Below are 15663 nucleotides of genomic sequence, written 5' to 3' on the forward strand. Positions count from 1 at the left end.
ACAGGAGACCCATGTTAGTGCCAATGAACAGCGTAGGTTGAGGACAAATTGGATCTCGCAGGTATATCAAGCACTTTTTACTCGAAGAGCTAGAGGTGTCGCTATTTTATGCCGCAAAAATATTCCATTTCGTCTTGAATCTATGGTGGCGGATCCATATGGCAGATACCTAATGATTACAGGCCATATAAACTGCTTTCCAATAACAGTGATTAATATTCATGGTCCAAATGTTGTTGACTGTGATTTTTTTCATAAAATTTTTGATTTGATACCAGCTTTGAATCCCAATGTTATCATTGCAGGCGATTTCAATTGCTACCTAGACCCATTATTAGACAGACTCTCAACAAAAATGACTTCTACACTATCTGCCGTACAAACTCTGAATGATTTGATTAAAACTAGGAGTTTGATTGATATCTGGCGCTTACAACATCCTGCAGACGGAGATTTTTCTTTCTACTCTCACGTTCACAAATCTTATACGAGAATTGATTATTTCTTGGGATCTTCTGAACTGATTTCCAACATTATTAATTCTAAGTATCATAATATAATATCGGACCATAGCCCGATTTCACTCCAATTCCAAAATATTCTGTCTAAACCAAAATACAGTTGGTGCTTCAATCCTCTTCTTCTCGAAGACCATACTTTCATTGAATACATGAATCTGTGCATTGATGAATTTTTTTGTTTCAAATGATAATGGGGAGGTCTACGACTCCACTCTTTGGGAGGCCTTTAAAACTGTGATATTTCATTTGAATCAATTAAAAAGAAGACATTAAACCAGCATATTTCAGATATTGAGAAAAACCTTACGGTTTTAGAAGAGATTTATAGATCATCTCTTTTACAGTCAGATTAAAATAAGATTCTGGAACTAAAATATGAATATAACACCATTACTAGTAATAGCGTCAATAGCCTGCTATCAGAACTAAAACAGAAACATTTTTAAATTGGGGATAAGCCTGAGAAATTATTAGCAAGTCAATTGCGAGGACAACAAGCTACTTTAGCTATTCATAGGCTTAAGTCCAAATCTGGTAAAATAGTCACTCATCCAGGAGAGATAAATACTTGTTTCAGGGATTTTTATACAGAAAATTGAGGCTACAGAGGCAGAATTTTCAGAATTTTTTGCAAATCTCAATATCCCCCAACTTGATAGTGACTCCAGAAATGACATGGATGCACCAATTTCTGAGTCAGACATTTTTAAGGCTATCCACGCTTTTCCTGCTGGCAAAACAGCTGGCCGTGATGGCTTTAGCTGTGAATTCTATAAAGCGTTTCACAAGAAAATAGTCCCCTTCATGCTTAGAATGGTAAATGACGCCTTAGAGAAAAAGAAACTCCCCAGCTCACTCTATGAGGCAAACATCTGCTTGCTTCTTAAAAAGAAGAGACTGACCCTGCAAGCTATAGACCCATAGCACTTCTTAACTGTGATCATAAGGTAATTACTAAGATTCTGGCCACAAGATTGGGCAATCACATCGCAAAAATAATTCACCCGGATCAAACTGGTTTTATTTCAGGTAGGTTTTCTTTCAGTAATGTTCGATTGCTTCTCAACACATTATATTCTTCACACGACAAGGACACTCAAGCTGTTATCTTATCGCTTGACGCCCAAAAAGCATTCGATCAGATTGAATGGGCCTACATGTTTACAACATTGGAAAAATTCGGGTTTGGGACAACATTTATTGAATGGATCAAATTGATTTACTTAAATCCAGTGTCCTCTATTCTTTCCAATGCAGATAGGTCCCAACCCTTTGATTTACAATGGGGTGTTAGACAAGGAGATCCTCTTTCTCCCCTCCTTTTTAATATCGCTCTAGAACCTCTCGCGATAGGAATTAGAGGCCACCCTCATATCCATGGGATAAAGTTTGGTGATTCCGAAACCCTTATAAATCTTTATGCTGATGATCTTCTGATTTCTGTATCCAAGCCAGAAATATCAATCCCTTATCTCTTAACATACATTAAATCATTCAGTAGACCGTCAGGTTACACCATCAATTGGGATAAAAGTGAACTTATGCCTCTGAGAGATGACTTGAGTCCAGTATTTCCGAAGTCTCTTCCACTTAAACTAACTACTACCCATTTCACTTATTTGGATCTTAAGATTTCCAGAGATCCTAAACTTCTAAAATCAAATTTTTTTTTTGATATGTTAAATAATGTAAAAGATATTATTAGGAAATGGAATTTACTGCCACTCTCTATGATTGGGCGCATTAATGCTATAAAAATGGTTTTATTCCCAAGATTTCTGTATCTTTTCCAAAATCTTCCAATTTTTTTACCTGTGTCTTTTTTTAAACAATTAGACTCAATTATTCTTTCGTTTGTCTGGGCAAATAAATCCTCGTGCATCTCAAAAGCTCACTTACAGAACGATGTGAGGGAGGGAGGCCTCGGACTCCCTGTATTTAGACATTATTACTGGGCTGCAAATCTGAGGGCGCTATGCTTTTGGCAAACGGCCATACCCAGAAATGACTGGTTCACATCTCTCCCTCTCTGGGCCATACCCAGAAATGACTGGTTCACATCTCTCCCTCTCTGGGCCATACCCAGAAATGACTGGTTCACATCTCTCCCTCTCTGGGCAAAGATTGAATCCACAGTCCTGAAGACCCCCCCCCCCCCCCCCCCCCCCCTCAGTGTTGCTTTTTGGCAAAGTAAAGCTTTCTAAGGTTATTGGTTACAATTTCATAATTAAGGACTCACTGAAAATTCTCAACCAAATTAAGCAACATCTTAAACTTTCAGAGGTCTCTGTGCATTTACCGATAACCCATAATCATTTGTTGAAACCAGCACTGTCTGATGGAGTGTTTCTGGACTGGAGAGAGAAGGGACTACGCTGTATTGGTGATTTTTATTTAGACAACAAATTTGCTTCATTTTTTCAACTTCAAACTAAATATAATCTTCCCCAGTCACACTTCTTCCGCTATCTTCAGGTTAGACATTTTATACAAGAGTGCATCCCTCTCTTTACGACCAAGCCTAAGAGTCATCCTTTCTATGACCTTCTACTCAGTGAGCCAAATTCTAAAAACCTTGTCTCCAAATTTGTTGATGTCTTTTCAGTCCCAGTTGATGGCAGTCTTCTCAGGGAGGTCTGGGCAGTGGAGCTAGATGTTCCAATATCAAAAGAACTTTGGGAGGAGTGTTTGGCTGCAATACCGAACTGTTCCATTAATTCAAGACACAGATTGATTCAATTTAAAGTCTTGCACAAATTACATTATTCTAAAGTGAAACTGCATAAGATGTATCCATCAGTATCTCCTATGTGCAATAGATGCTGTATGGCTGAAGGTTCACTCTCTCACCTTTTCTGGCATTGCCCAAAGCTGTAGAGTTTTTGGAATGATATATTTAATTGGTTTTCCAAACAGCTGGAAAGGAATATCCCCCTAGATTGTATGCTGGCAGCGTTTGGATGCGCTGATAACTTAACAGCCATCCCCTCCCATCAAAGGCAAATTCTTAAAGCAGGTATGGTTGCAGCAAAGAAGTTAATCTTATTGAACTGGAAGTCCCCTCTGCCCCCCATGTTTCAACAGATGGCTTAATGAGATGCTTTCCATTGCTAAAATGGAGCAGATTCACTCAGGCAAAGGAAAATCTCAAGAAGCTTTACTTAGAACATGGAAGCCTTTCCTATGTCTGTTAAGGAAAGAATAAATGTACCCCCCCCTTTTTTTATCCTTCTTTTTTTCTCTTCTTTTTTTTGAACGCTTGGGTGTGGTCGCCTAGGCCTTTCCTGTGGTGGGGGTCCGGGGTGGAGAGTGAACTCATGGTACTTGCATTTTGTTTGTTTTGTGCTGCTACAACTGTAACACAATGAGGGTCTAAAGAAGACCGGCTGGAAAATCCCCACTTAAAGAACTACTATATCATGTCCTTGCCCTTGTCGAATGCATGTTATATTATTTTTGTATGCTTGTGTAGCAAACATGGTGTTTATTTTATTTGTTTGTTTGTTTGTTTTGTTTTGTGTACTCAGTGTGTTTGCTACTGTCCTTGTTTGTTTCAATTTATGAGAAAATTCAAAAATAAAATATTCAATGTGAAGCTAAAGATCACTGAGCTGTCAACTATCTAAATAAGTACACCAGTAAAGTTTTACAATATATTTGTAAAAGCTGAGTTTCTGTGTGTTTCAGATGGTGGGCAGGACTCGCTGTCTGTGTTCCACGTGACGAAGGGCAGGGTCGAGTTCATCCAGCCTCAGACGGTAACGAACCAGTACGTGGCCATCAGCATCTCTGGCTCCTCTGTCTTCGGTCTGGTCAGGAAGAATGAGTCTGAAAGTCCCATCAATGGCATGGTGCTGCTGTTTCACCGGCCGTCGGCTGATCCGCAGCTCTGCTCCTCGCTGTTCGTTTTGCTGCTGCCCAGGAACGCCAACATCGATGAGGTAAAGCAGACTTTCCTGTTCAGCCTGTCCACACTTGAGATACAGAGTGTCTTTGTTGCCCCTAGTGATGAAATGAAGGCAGGGATGGTGTAACCATTGTACCCAGTTTCAGTCTGAATTGATAGATAGATAGATAGATAGATAGCCTTTATTGTCCCAAAGGGAAATTCTCTTTCACAAACTTTCACGGGGAAAACCAACACTTAACAACACACAGTGCACAAATAAACAACATCACCAGGCACCAAACAACATATGAATACACACAAAGCACAAACACCACCAGACACTGAACAACCAAAACGCTCAGGAGGGCTGGGTCCATACAGCTTATCTGTTGAGTGCTGAGATGGCAGACGGGACAAAGCTCTTACTGAAGCAGCCCGTCGCCGTCTCAGAGTCCTGTACCTGCGGCCGGTGTGAAGTGTGGGTGGAGAGGGTGATCCGGGTCATTGGTTGTTGTTCGTGCGAGGCGTGTGAGTGCTCTGTGGTTGAGCTCGGTCAGGTTGGGTATGGGATGGCTGATGACCTTGGAAACGGTGTGTGTGATTTTTACTAGTTTGTTCCTGTTAGTGGTGGACAGCATGTTATAGAAGCAGTGTGAACAGTACAGGAGGACGGGTTGGATGATGCTGGTGCACAGTAGTGACAGGAGGTGGGGGGCAACAGAGAGGGCACGGAGTTTACGGATGACATGTAGTCTCTGCTAGGACTTTTTGTGTATGTTGGTGATGTGTTGATCAAATGTCAGTTTATTGTCTATAGTGAGTCCAAGGTATTTGAAATGGCTGACCTGTTCAAGTGTTTGGTTGTGGATGGAGGTGGGGGCCAGTCCGGAGGGGGGTGTGCGTGAGGTGTAGATGTCTGTTTCTTTTGTTTTTGCCGTGTTCAGTTCCAGGAAGTTATCTGTGCACCGCTGAGTGAAATGAGAGATGGATAGTTGGTAGGCTGTGATTGAGTTAATGTCGCTGAGCAGACCTAGGATGGCGGTGTCATCTGAGTACTTGTAGTATGTGGTGATTGGTGAGGGGCTGATACAGTCATTTGTGTAGAGGGTGTAGAGAAAAGGGCTGAGGACACACCCCTGTTGGGCTCCGGTGTTGGTGATGATGGTTGGTGATGTCACTGTGCCTATCCTTACAGCCTGTGGTCTGTTGGTGAGGAAGTTGTGAATCCAGCGGATGAGGAGTGGAGGAATGTTAAGGTGACAGAGCTTCATGATCATCTGGTGGCGTTGGATTGTATTGACGGCTGAGCTGAAGTCTATGAAGAGGATGGATGCAAAGGTGCCAGGTGATTCCAGGTGTTGAAGGAAGGGGTGGAGGAGACATGCTACAGCATCCTTTGTCCCCCTGCTGGCCCTGTAGGCAAATTGATATGGGTCCAGCAGTGGGCTGACTACTGGCAGGATGATGTGGAGGATGAGTTTTTCTAGGAATTTCATGATAATAGAGGTTAGTGCAACTGGACGGTAGTGGTTTGGTTGAGCGGGGCGTGGCTTCTCGGGTACAGGGATGATGTTTGAGGTTTTCCAGATGGTGGGGATGGATGCTGACCTGTATGAGTCCCAGAAGATGGAGTGAAGAGGGGGAGCCAGCTCCATGGTGCAAAGCTTTAACACCTTGGCTGAGATGTTATCGGGCCCGGGTGCCTTGCCAGCTTTGCACCTGCTCAGCTGTTGTTGCACCTCCACTATGGTGAATGGAGGGTGTGCAGGTACGTCTGGAGGGAGGGCACTGAGTAGCTCCTCGCATGTGGCAGAGTGGCTTTGGGTGTCGAACCGTGTGAAAAAGGAGTTCAAGGTGGCTGCAAAGGTGGTGGGATCTGTGATTGTGGAGTGACCCTGACTGGGTAGTTGACCGGTAAGAATATTTACTTTATGGAAGGCTTGTTTAGTGTTCATAGTGCTGAATTCCTGCTCCAGTCTGTCCTTGTATTTGTGTTTGGCCTTGATGATGTCAATTTTTATTTGTCTGTTGAGTAGGTTGACAGCTGTCCAGTCCTTGCGTTGAAAAGCCTTGTGCTTTTCCCTCAGACTGTTTTTGATATGGTTGTCATGATTCACAGTCTGTTTTGCATTTTATTTTCTCCTTCATGTTTCATGTCTTGTACTTCCTGTTTTATTTTGTGATCACTCACCCCTGTCTCTGTTCCAGGTTCCTGTCTGCCCCGCCCCCTCATCTGTGTTCACCTGTTCCCTGATTGTGTCTCCCGCACCTGTGCCTAATCACTCCCCATTAGTCCTGCTTATATTCCCCCTTTGTGTCTTGTCTTGTCGTCAGTTCGCTGTAGCATGTTGTTTTTTCGACACTGCCTTTTGCCTCACGTTTTTGGACACCTCTGCCTGGTCTGACTGCTTCACCGTGTACCGACCTCTGCCTGTAAATAAACCTGCTCTTTGGATTTCAACCGGTCTCTGTCGTACATTTGAGTCCTGCCAATTCTGTGCTACGTTCATGACAATGGTAGGTGATCCAGGGTTTGGAGTTGGGATATCTCCTGACAGCTCTGATGGGGATGGTGCATGAAATGCAAAAATTAATGTAGTTTGTGATCAATGACACCCTGTGATTCAGATCACCCTGAAAAATGTGCAACCAAGTGAACCCTGTAGTTGTGTAATGGCATCCTCCGACCCGTGGGCAGCGCGGTGGATGTGTGGCTTGATGTGTTTCAGTTCTGGTTTGTAGTGTCGTAGCAGGAAAACAACATTGTGATTGGAGTAGCCGAGTAGCGGGTGTGATAGATATATTCCCATAACATAAGTCCAGCATGTTGTTTTTCCTTGTGGGAATGTCCACGTACTGGTGGAAAGATTGCATGACACAGTCAAGTCTACAGCTGTTAAAATCACCCAGAATGAAGGATATTTAGCCATCCTGTGGCTAGCACCCTTAGCTCCCACTAAGTTGGCACTTAGTGGGATGTAAACACAGCTGATCACCAGGGTGGGAAATTGACTGCCGGTTTCACGTTGCAGAGGACAGAAGAACGTAGTTAGAGAAGCTCTGCCCGGCTGTAGGTGAGTTGTTTGTACCCGCCAGCCTCTGGAAGTAGTGCCGAGCAGTTGTTGAGGATTGATATTATCAGGCATATAATCCAGAAAGCCTTGTATAGATTCAGCATCCTGGGTGCGTGACTGAACAACTAAATATTAACAGACTGGACAGTAACAGTAAAAGATGTCTCAGACAGTACGAGAAACACCAATACAAACGAGATGCTGACAGGATGCCAAAACCATGTTCATGAATTGTGTGAAAAACTGGGCTGAACACTGAACAGCAGTGGTGCCGATATGATTGCCTCATTGTCAACAGATGGAGAAACACGCTGGTCAGACAATAGGCAAACACAGACAACATAACCAGTTTAGCATATTCAAGTGCAATACAATCACCCCATTCTGTCATTCAGTTCATAACATAATAACAGTGTAATATTATAACAGCGGTCACTAAATATTTGCAATCTGTGAATCTTCTGTACGAGTTTGTGAAAATCATTTGTAGAGAAGGGAAGCGTCTTGACAGAAAGTTCATTATCCAAAATTCAAATCTTGATGGACCAGTCCTTTGTAGTATCTACTGTTCTTGGTTTAAGCAGGAAAAACAGAAAGAAAAATGGAAAGCCAAACAGAAAGCAGAGAGGGTGAGGGAAAAGGATCTGCTCACATCCGAGGTCTCTCCGTCCACTCTCCGAGGACTCGATTTTAAGGATCGAAGTGCATCTGCAGAGCAAGGTGCAGGGACATTTAGGGCGTGTCCACTTTTGCTGTTTTAACAGTGGAGAAAAGGCTGCTTTTCACCAGGCACCTGATTCAAAATGGTTGTACTTTTGGGTGCAACATGTAGTAAACCGCAAACTGCAGACCCATCAAAAGCCAGGTGTGTCTCACCTTGGTGGGTTGCTGTTCTAATGGAGGATTCTCCAGGTAAGAAGGAAGGAGACGGATCTGCTCATGCACCGAGTGAAAGCTCACGATCAGATCATCTACGGCGACAGCAGGACTCCATCTGAGCTCCCTGAGGTGAAGCAGCATCCCGCTCGCCGGCGCCCCTTATGGAGGCCACCATCACTGTCTGGATAATGAGCTTCAGACAGCAGTGGAACCTGCAGCACTGAACTCAGAGCTGCTGTTTGCTGCTCAGTCACTTTGAGCAAGGCAGCAACACTGCAGCTGAGCTCAGCTCCTTGTAAGAGCAGCACACCCATGGAGCTCAGAGGGACACGAGACACTCTGTTTCCACAAGGGGGGGCTGCACAGGGAAATGACAACTGAGCTGCTTGAAAATTAGAAAAGACACTTGGTTGTGGTTGGAGCAGCTTTGCATGGGGTGTAAGATAGGGCCCTTAGTCCTCTGAACTCTTATTTTGGTATTATTATTATTATTATTTTCAGGCGAAAAGAAGGAAGGAGAAAAATGAAGCAACGTATATTGAAACTTTCTGTGACTGCAAGCTGATCCCAAACCAGTGGTACAAACTGTCTGGACGCCCTGCCAGGCGTGTCCTGCCTGAGGTAAGCCAGTCCTCTCTGCTTTCAACCCAACAGCCAGCTATTGTCAAGTTTGTTAATTTTGAGCCCTTAAAGCAGAATGAGTGTAAACATCACTTTCAAGTTGGCCCCTCCTCCCTGGCTGAGCTGACTGTCACCAGCCAGTTTTCCTTTTACTAGTAGTGGTTGGGTTGATGATATCCAGTATGTGCAGCTGGTATCAGCGAGGATATAAATTTTGAGCAAAAGCTCAGGAACACCCTCTGGGAGCTGTAGGAGGTCTCAATAGAGCCACGGTTCTCAAAGTGGGGTCCGCGGACCCCTCGGGGTCCGCAGCGCATAGCCAGGGGGTCCGCGAAGAAAATCAGGGAAATGAATTTTTTTATTATTACTATTAATTTTTTAAAAAACTTTTTTTGGGGGGAGGGGTGTTAAACTGTGAAATAAACACTGTTCGTTTTTAAGTGTCTCCCATGATTGATTTGGAGAGCTTACTTATGTGATTACACATCAGGCAATCTGGTATGACACCTCACAGGCGCTCGCAGGGCTTCACAAATAACAGCGACAACAAACACTCAAAGCGCCTCTGTCCGTCAGTGTCTAGTCAATTCTTATGGTACACAAAGGGTTAACAGCCGGTCTCCGCTAGAAGTCCCGCCTCTAACCTAATATCGCTCATCGATTGGCTCTGCCGTTTCTTGCTAATGCGTGATTGGCCGTCCCCGCTGTCACTCCATGTGGTTGTAAAAAAAGCACCGGAGGACGCGCACAGCTGAGTTTGTTTGGCTGGTTGGCCAGCAGCTAAGCGCACAGACTGATTTCTTCACTGTTTATTTCGTCAGGTGGCAGTTAGAACAATAGTTCAGCTTCTTTGACATGAGAGCTTTTATCAGGCACATTGGCCTGTTGTCTCTAGGGAAGCAGGAATTATCCATTTTTACTAACCATGTTTTAAAATGTCAAGGTTATAGAACTGTAGAGCCTCAACAACAGAGATTTTTTTTTCAAATAACAGCAAGGTAAATGACACTAATCTGTTTGTATTTAGGTATTTAGTGTCAAACATTTATTTTATTTTATTTATGTTTCTGTATGGTGTTGTTGATGTACAGTATGATGCACAGTTGCACTAAAGACAAGAACTCAGTTAAATTGCCTGCTTGTCTTTCTTTAGTTGCCTTTAACTTACAACATTACAGAATTATTAAATACTTGTAGTCAGTATAGATATTCATATATGCAGTATAAACATTAATGTCAATCCCTTACTAGTTTTTCATTTTTTCTGATTATGATCGTTTGCTTGTTTATTTGATCAGCTCTACATGACATGAAATTGCAGTCATAAATGCAAAAAACATCAGCTTTCAGGGGCGCCACCATGGAACGCTTTTACGTCCCCACCCAACCAAACCTACGCCCTTGGATGATGCTATGTGCTAATGCTGCTAATCATCTAGCTTTAGCTTCTAGCAGTACAAATGTCAAGTATTATGCTTATCGGTGTTGCAAGTGTCAGGGGGTCCCCGGAAAATTTTGACCCCTCCAGGGGGTCCCTGGGCCAAAAAAGTTTGAGAACCTCTGCAATAGAGAATAAAGAAACTTCATACTGTGGGCAGGACTCTGTAACTTTATATAAATTCAGTAAGCCCAAATGTTCTATTCATATGGTTCTATAATACGCTATACATGTGGTGTTATTGTTATGAGAAGAAAAGCCATCCCTTTCATCCATGACACAGAAGAAACCCTTTACTAACTCAGTTCAAGCATCACAGGCCGACATTATCACATCACCCAGAAGACGTTAAAAATCTTTTTAAAAAAAAACATCCAAGATGGCCGCTATGGCGTGAGCAGGTGAAACACACAGCTGCAACCTGCTGGCTCATATTTGTCTAAAGTCCGCTCTATCCAAAGCTGAAAACTAATCCAATGACCATCTGAAAGAATACACGTCTGCTTTTTTGGGAAGACATAGAAGAAGTAACCTTAACACTGCAAAACTCACAAAATACTGGACTAAGCAGTTTTCCATAGGTGATTGAGAAAGCTGGCCAGCCACACGGGCCTCACAATGGAGCAGCAGAACATTTCCCTTCATACCATCTGGGAGGGAATGCAGAATATCAAGCTAGAAATGATGTCGCACATGGACTCGAAGCTTGATAACATTAAAACGAGCCTTAACAAAATAGAAAACTCACTGACTACACTGGGAGACCATGTTAACGAGCTGGAGCAGAGAGTGAGCACCAACGAGGACGAAATACAATCACTGCTCACTGTCGTCAGAAAGCTGGAGAAGGATCAAGCTCACCTGAAGGAACGAGCAGAGGACGCCGAGAACCGGAGCCGGGCCTATAACCTGCGATTCATCTCCATTCCCGAGAAGGCCGAGGGCGAGGATATCCGTGGGTTCATGCACCGACTGATCCCTCAGCTGCTTGGCGTGGAGAACTTCCCAACTCCGCCAGTTATTCAAAATTGTCACCGCAATCCCACTTTTCTTAGAGAAAACTCCAGACCCGGACCAAGACCGATCCTAGTGAAATTCCTCTACCCTCAGGACAAGTCCAAGATACTGAAGCTCTCCCGAGACAAGAAGGAGTTGCTGTACAACGGGAGACGGGTCCACATCTACCCAGACTTCAGCGCCGAGCTCTCGGAGAAACGTAAGCAGTACAACCCGCTGAAGAAGCAACTGCAGGAACGGGGGTGCAAATACTCCATGGTCTTCCCGAGCAAGATGAAAGTGGTCCATGGTGGTAAGACTAAACTCTTTTGCTCACCTGAAGAGGTTGCAACTTTTCTCAATGAACTCCGCTGACTCTCCATAACTTGTGAGGCTATCACTACAGCCTAATGTCCACCTATCAATATTTTCTGACTGCAGACGAACCCTCTCGTGACAGCCTGAATATGTTTAACAACTTACGTTGTCCCAACTTTTATGCCCAGCAATTATGTTAAGACTCCGTTACTTAGGTGATTTTTTTTTCTTCTCTCGCTGTTTAAGCTGGTGTTTTTGAGCTCGTTTGGCTGTTCACTGGGACTACAACACATGTTGCTATGTTTGCCGTATATTGATGTCGCAAACCAACATTTCGCCTTGGGACGTACGTCACGATAGCTGTCGCAAAAGGAGTGGAATAGAGGAGAGGACGAGGACACGGGATGGGGAGTAGACATAAAGGAAGGGGCTGGGGGGGCTAATGTAAAATGTGGAAAGTAATAAATAACAGCCTAAGTAGACACATGTTTCTTTTCTTTTCTTTTTTCTTTTTTTTTTCTTTCTAAATTAGATTTTACTTATATCTTTATAATTCACTTACTTGCTTTTTCGTATGTGTATTAAAAAGGCTTATAAATTGAGAAGGAAGGCCCCCTCCTCTTTTCTCTTTCTTTCTTCTTTTTTCTTTTTTCCCCTTTTTTTCTCCATCCCTCTTTCCCAGACACATAGGATCTTTAGATCTAGTACTATTCGCTGATTTTTTTTTTTTCTTTTTTTTTATGAGCCAAGCAGGCCAAGCCGTGTCACATACTAATGGTTCAGTTGGTTTATCATGTCTGTTTTTGTGTTTTGTCTGTTTATCTGTTTGTTTGTGAAGGGAATGGGATACCAGACAGTTCAAGTAAACTTACCCCTCAGACAATGGATCAATGAATAAACTAACCATGATTACATTTAACCTTAAGGGCATAAATCATCCTATAAAGCGGAAAAAGATCCTAAATTACCTTAAAAGCCATAAATGTGATATTGCTTTTTTGCAAGAAACTCACTTAACTAACAATGAACATGAGAAATTAAAACGTGACTGGGTTGGTAAAATGTTCTACAGCTCTTTTAATTCAAGATCAAGAGGTGTTGCTATCCTCTTCAACAGACGTTTAGAGGTGGATATACTTTCAGTAAATAAAGATGACCAGGGCCGACTGGTTAAAATAAAATGTGATATTAACAAAAACCACTATACCTTAATCAGCTTATATGGGCCTAATATTGATGACCCCCAGTTCTTCAGAGAACTTCTATTGGACCTAACACAGGTACATGGTCAGTGCATAGTGGGTGGGGACTACAACCTGGTCTTAGATTCCTTGACCGATCGCTCTACCAAGACTACACACTCCTTAACTACTGCTGCCTCAATTCTGAGAGAAGGTATGAAAGACCTTTCCCTTGTGGACGCTTGGAGAATTAAAAACCCCACCCAGAGAGAATATTCCTTCCACTCTAAGGTCCATGACTCCTACTCTAGGATAGATCTATTTCTCACATCCAGAACCCTGTGTGTAAAAATGGTGGAATGCTCATATCTTGCTTCAACTCTATCAGACCACTGTCCCCTTAAGATGACTGTTGAAAATACCTCCAATCCTCCTGCTCCTTTCAGATGGAGGTTAAAGCCCCATCTTTTGAATGACCAGGTCTTTAATGAATACATATGCAATGAAATTAAAACATTTCTGGAATATAACAGGGACTCAGCCTTACATAGTGCAATATGGGAATCTATGCTAGCATATATCAGAGGCATGATTATCTCTTTCACTGTCCAAAAAAGAAAAAAAACACCAAAGCAAACTCACTAGCCTGGAGCAAACTATCCGTAAGTTAGAAAAAGAACATGCGCAGACTAAAACATTGAAATAACACATTTACTGACACAAAAGAGATTAGAATACTGTAATCTATGCTCACATAAGGCAGAGGCTGATATGGCTAGAACCAGATATCACTACTATGAAAAAGGAGAGAAAACTGGCAAATTACTTAGTTGGCAAATCAGAAAAGAGGAAAACGCAAGAACTATACATAATATTAAAAATAAAGAGGGTGAAATTATCTCAGATCCCATCGGTATTAACAAGTGTTTTGTAGAATTTTATTATGACCTTTATAAATCACAGGGTGACATAGACCCCCTACTGTGTAGGAGATTTTTTGATAACAGCCCGGTCTCAAAGCTAAGTGAAGAAAGTAAAAGGCGACTGGATGCAGAAATTACTAAGGAGGAAGTCATACAAGCAATAAATAAGCTCCAAATAGGGAAAGCACCGGGCCCAGATGGATTTCCTGCAGAATTTTTTAAAAAGTTTCTGCCCACCTTGGTGGACCCACTTACAAATATGCTTAAGGAGTCACTTGAAAGAGGTAGGCTGCCCCACTCTATGGAGGTGGCAACTATTAATGTATTTTTAAAACCTGACAAGGACGAACAACAGTGTAGCTCCTACAGACCTCTCTCTATGCTTAATGTATCATTTAAGGTCTTATCCAAACTTCTAGCACTAAGACTAGAGACAGTTATCACCAGTTTAATTCATGTCGATCAGACTGGATTTATTAAAGGCAGACAGGGCTCGGACAATCTCCGAAGACTATTTCACCTCATTTATGATTCTTCCAAAACCTCTGAGGATAGACTAGTCTTCTCTATGGATGCAGAAAAGGCATTCGACAGGATCGAATGGCCTTTCTTATTCCAAACCATGAATGAAGTGAATTTTGGTACTAAGTTTATAAACATTGTTAAAACATTATACAGAGCCCCCAAAGCTCAAATTGCCACGAATGGAGTGCTATCTAGACCAATTGACCTTAAAAGGGGCACAAGGCAGGGATGCCCACTATCCCCCTTACTGTTCGCTCTGGCAATTGAACCACTTGCGGTGGCCATTCGCTCAAACCCAAATATCAGTGGGATTCAAATTGGAAAGACAGAACACAAGCTGTCACTTTATGCTGACGACTTATTAATATACATATCCAACCCTAGTAGATCTGTGCCACAAATGTGTGAAATATTAAATGAGTACAGTAAACTGTCTGGGTATAAGTTAAACTTTGGAAAGAGTGAAGTCATGCCTTTAGGACCCAGAACTCTTACAGGTCTCCCTGACTTAGTTACAAGTTTCAAATGGAAACCAGAGGGCTTTCAATACCTTGGTGTACACATCTGTAAAGATTTTGGTAGTATACATAAACTGAATTTTCACCCACTCATAGGAAAACTCAAGGCCGATTTGCTGAAATGGAAGGACCTGCCGCTATCCTTAATAGGTAGGGTTAACATCATCAAAATGAATATACTGCCAAAATTCTTGTACCTCTTTCAATCTATCCCTCTGGAATCCCCTGCTAAATTATTTACTGAGATCAATCAGGTAATTTCAAAGTTCTTATGGTCCCACAAACATGTAAGAATTAAATCCCTAACTCTGCAAGCCCCGATACATAAAGGAGGACTCACTCTACCAGACTTTAAACTATACTACTTAACCTCTCAATTAAGAGCTGTATGGTATTGGTGCCACGAAAAGACACAAACAACTTCATGGATGGATATAGAAAGGTACGCTTTAAATGATATCCCCTTGAACGCTTTTCCTTTTATTGGGAGACAGGTCAAAAATTTCACAACCAACCCAATAATTAACCACACTTATTTGTGTTGGCAGAAATGCCACAACCTCATAGGTATTAAAAACATGCTTTTTATTAGGACCCCCTTGTGGATCAGCTCTCCTTTACATGAGTTCATGATTGATCAGATTTCCTGTAAATGGCGAGAACGTGGTATACAAGTGCTTGGCGACCTCTGTAAAGACGGTCTAATTGGTGAATATTCAGATATCTGTAATCGCTACAATCTACCTTCCTCACACTTTTTTAAATTTTTACAAATCAGAA

This window comes from Myripristis murdjan, chromosome 8, assembly GCF_902150065.1.
Source record: "Myripristis murdjan chromosome 8, fMyrMur1.1, whole genome shotgun sequence".
Lineage (NCBI taxonomy): Eukaryota > Metazoa > Chordata > Actinopteri > Holocentriformes > Holocentridae > Myripristis > Myripristis murdjan.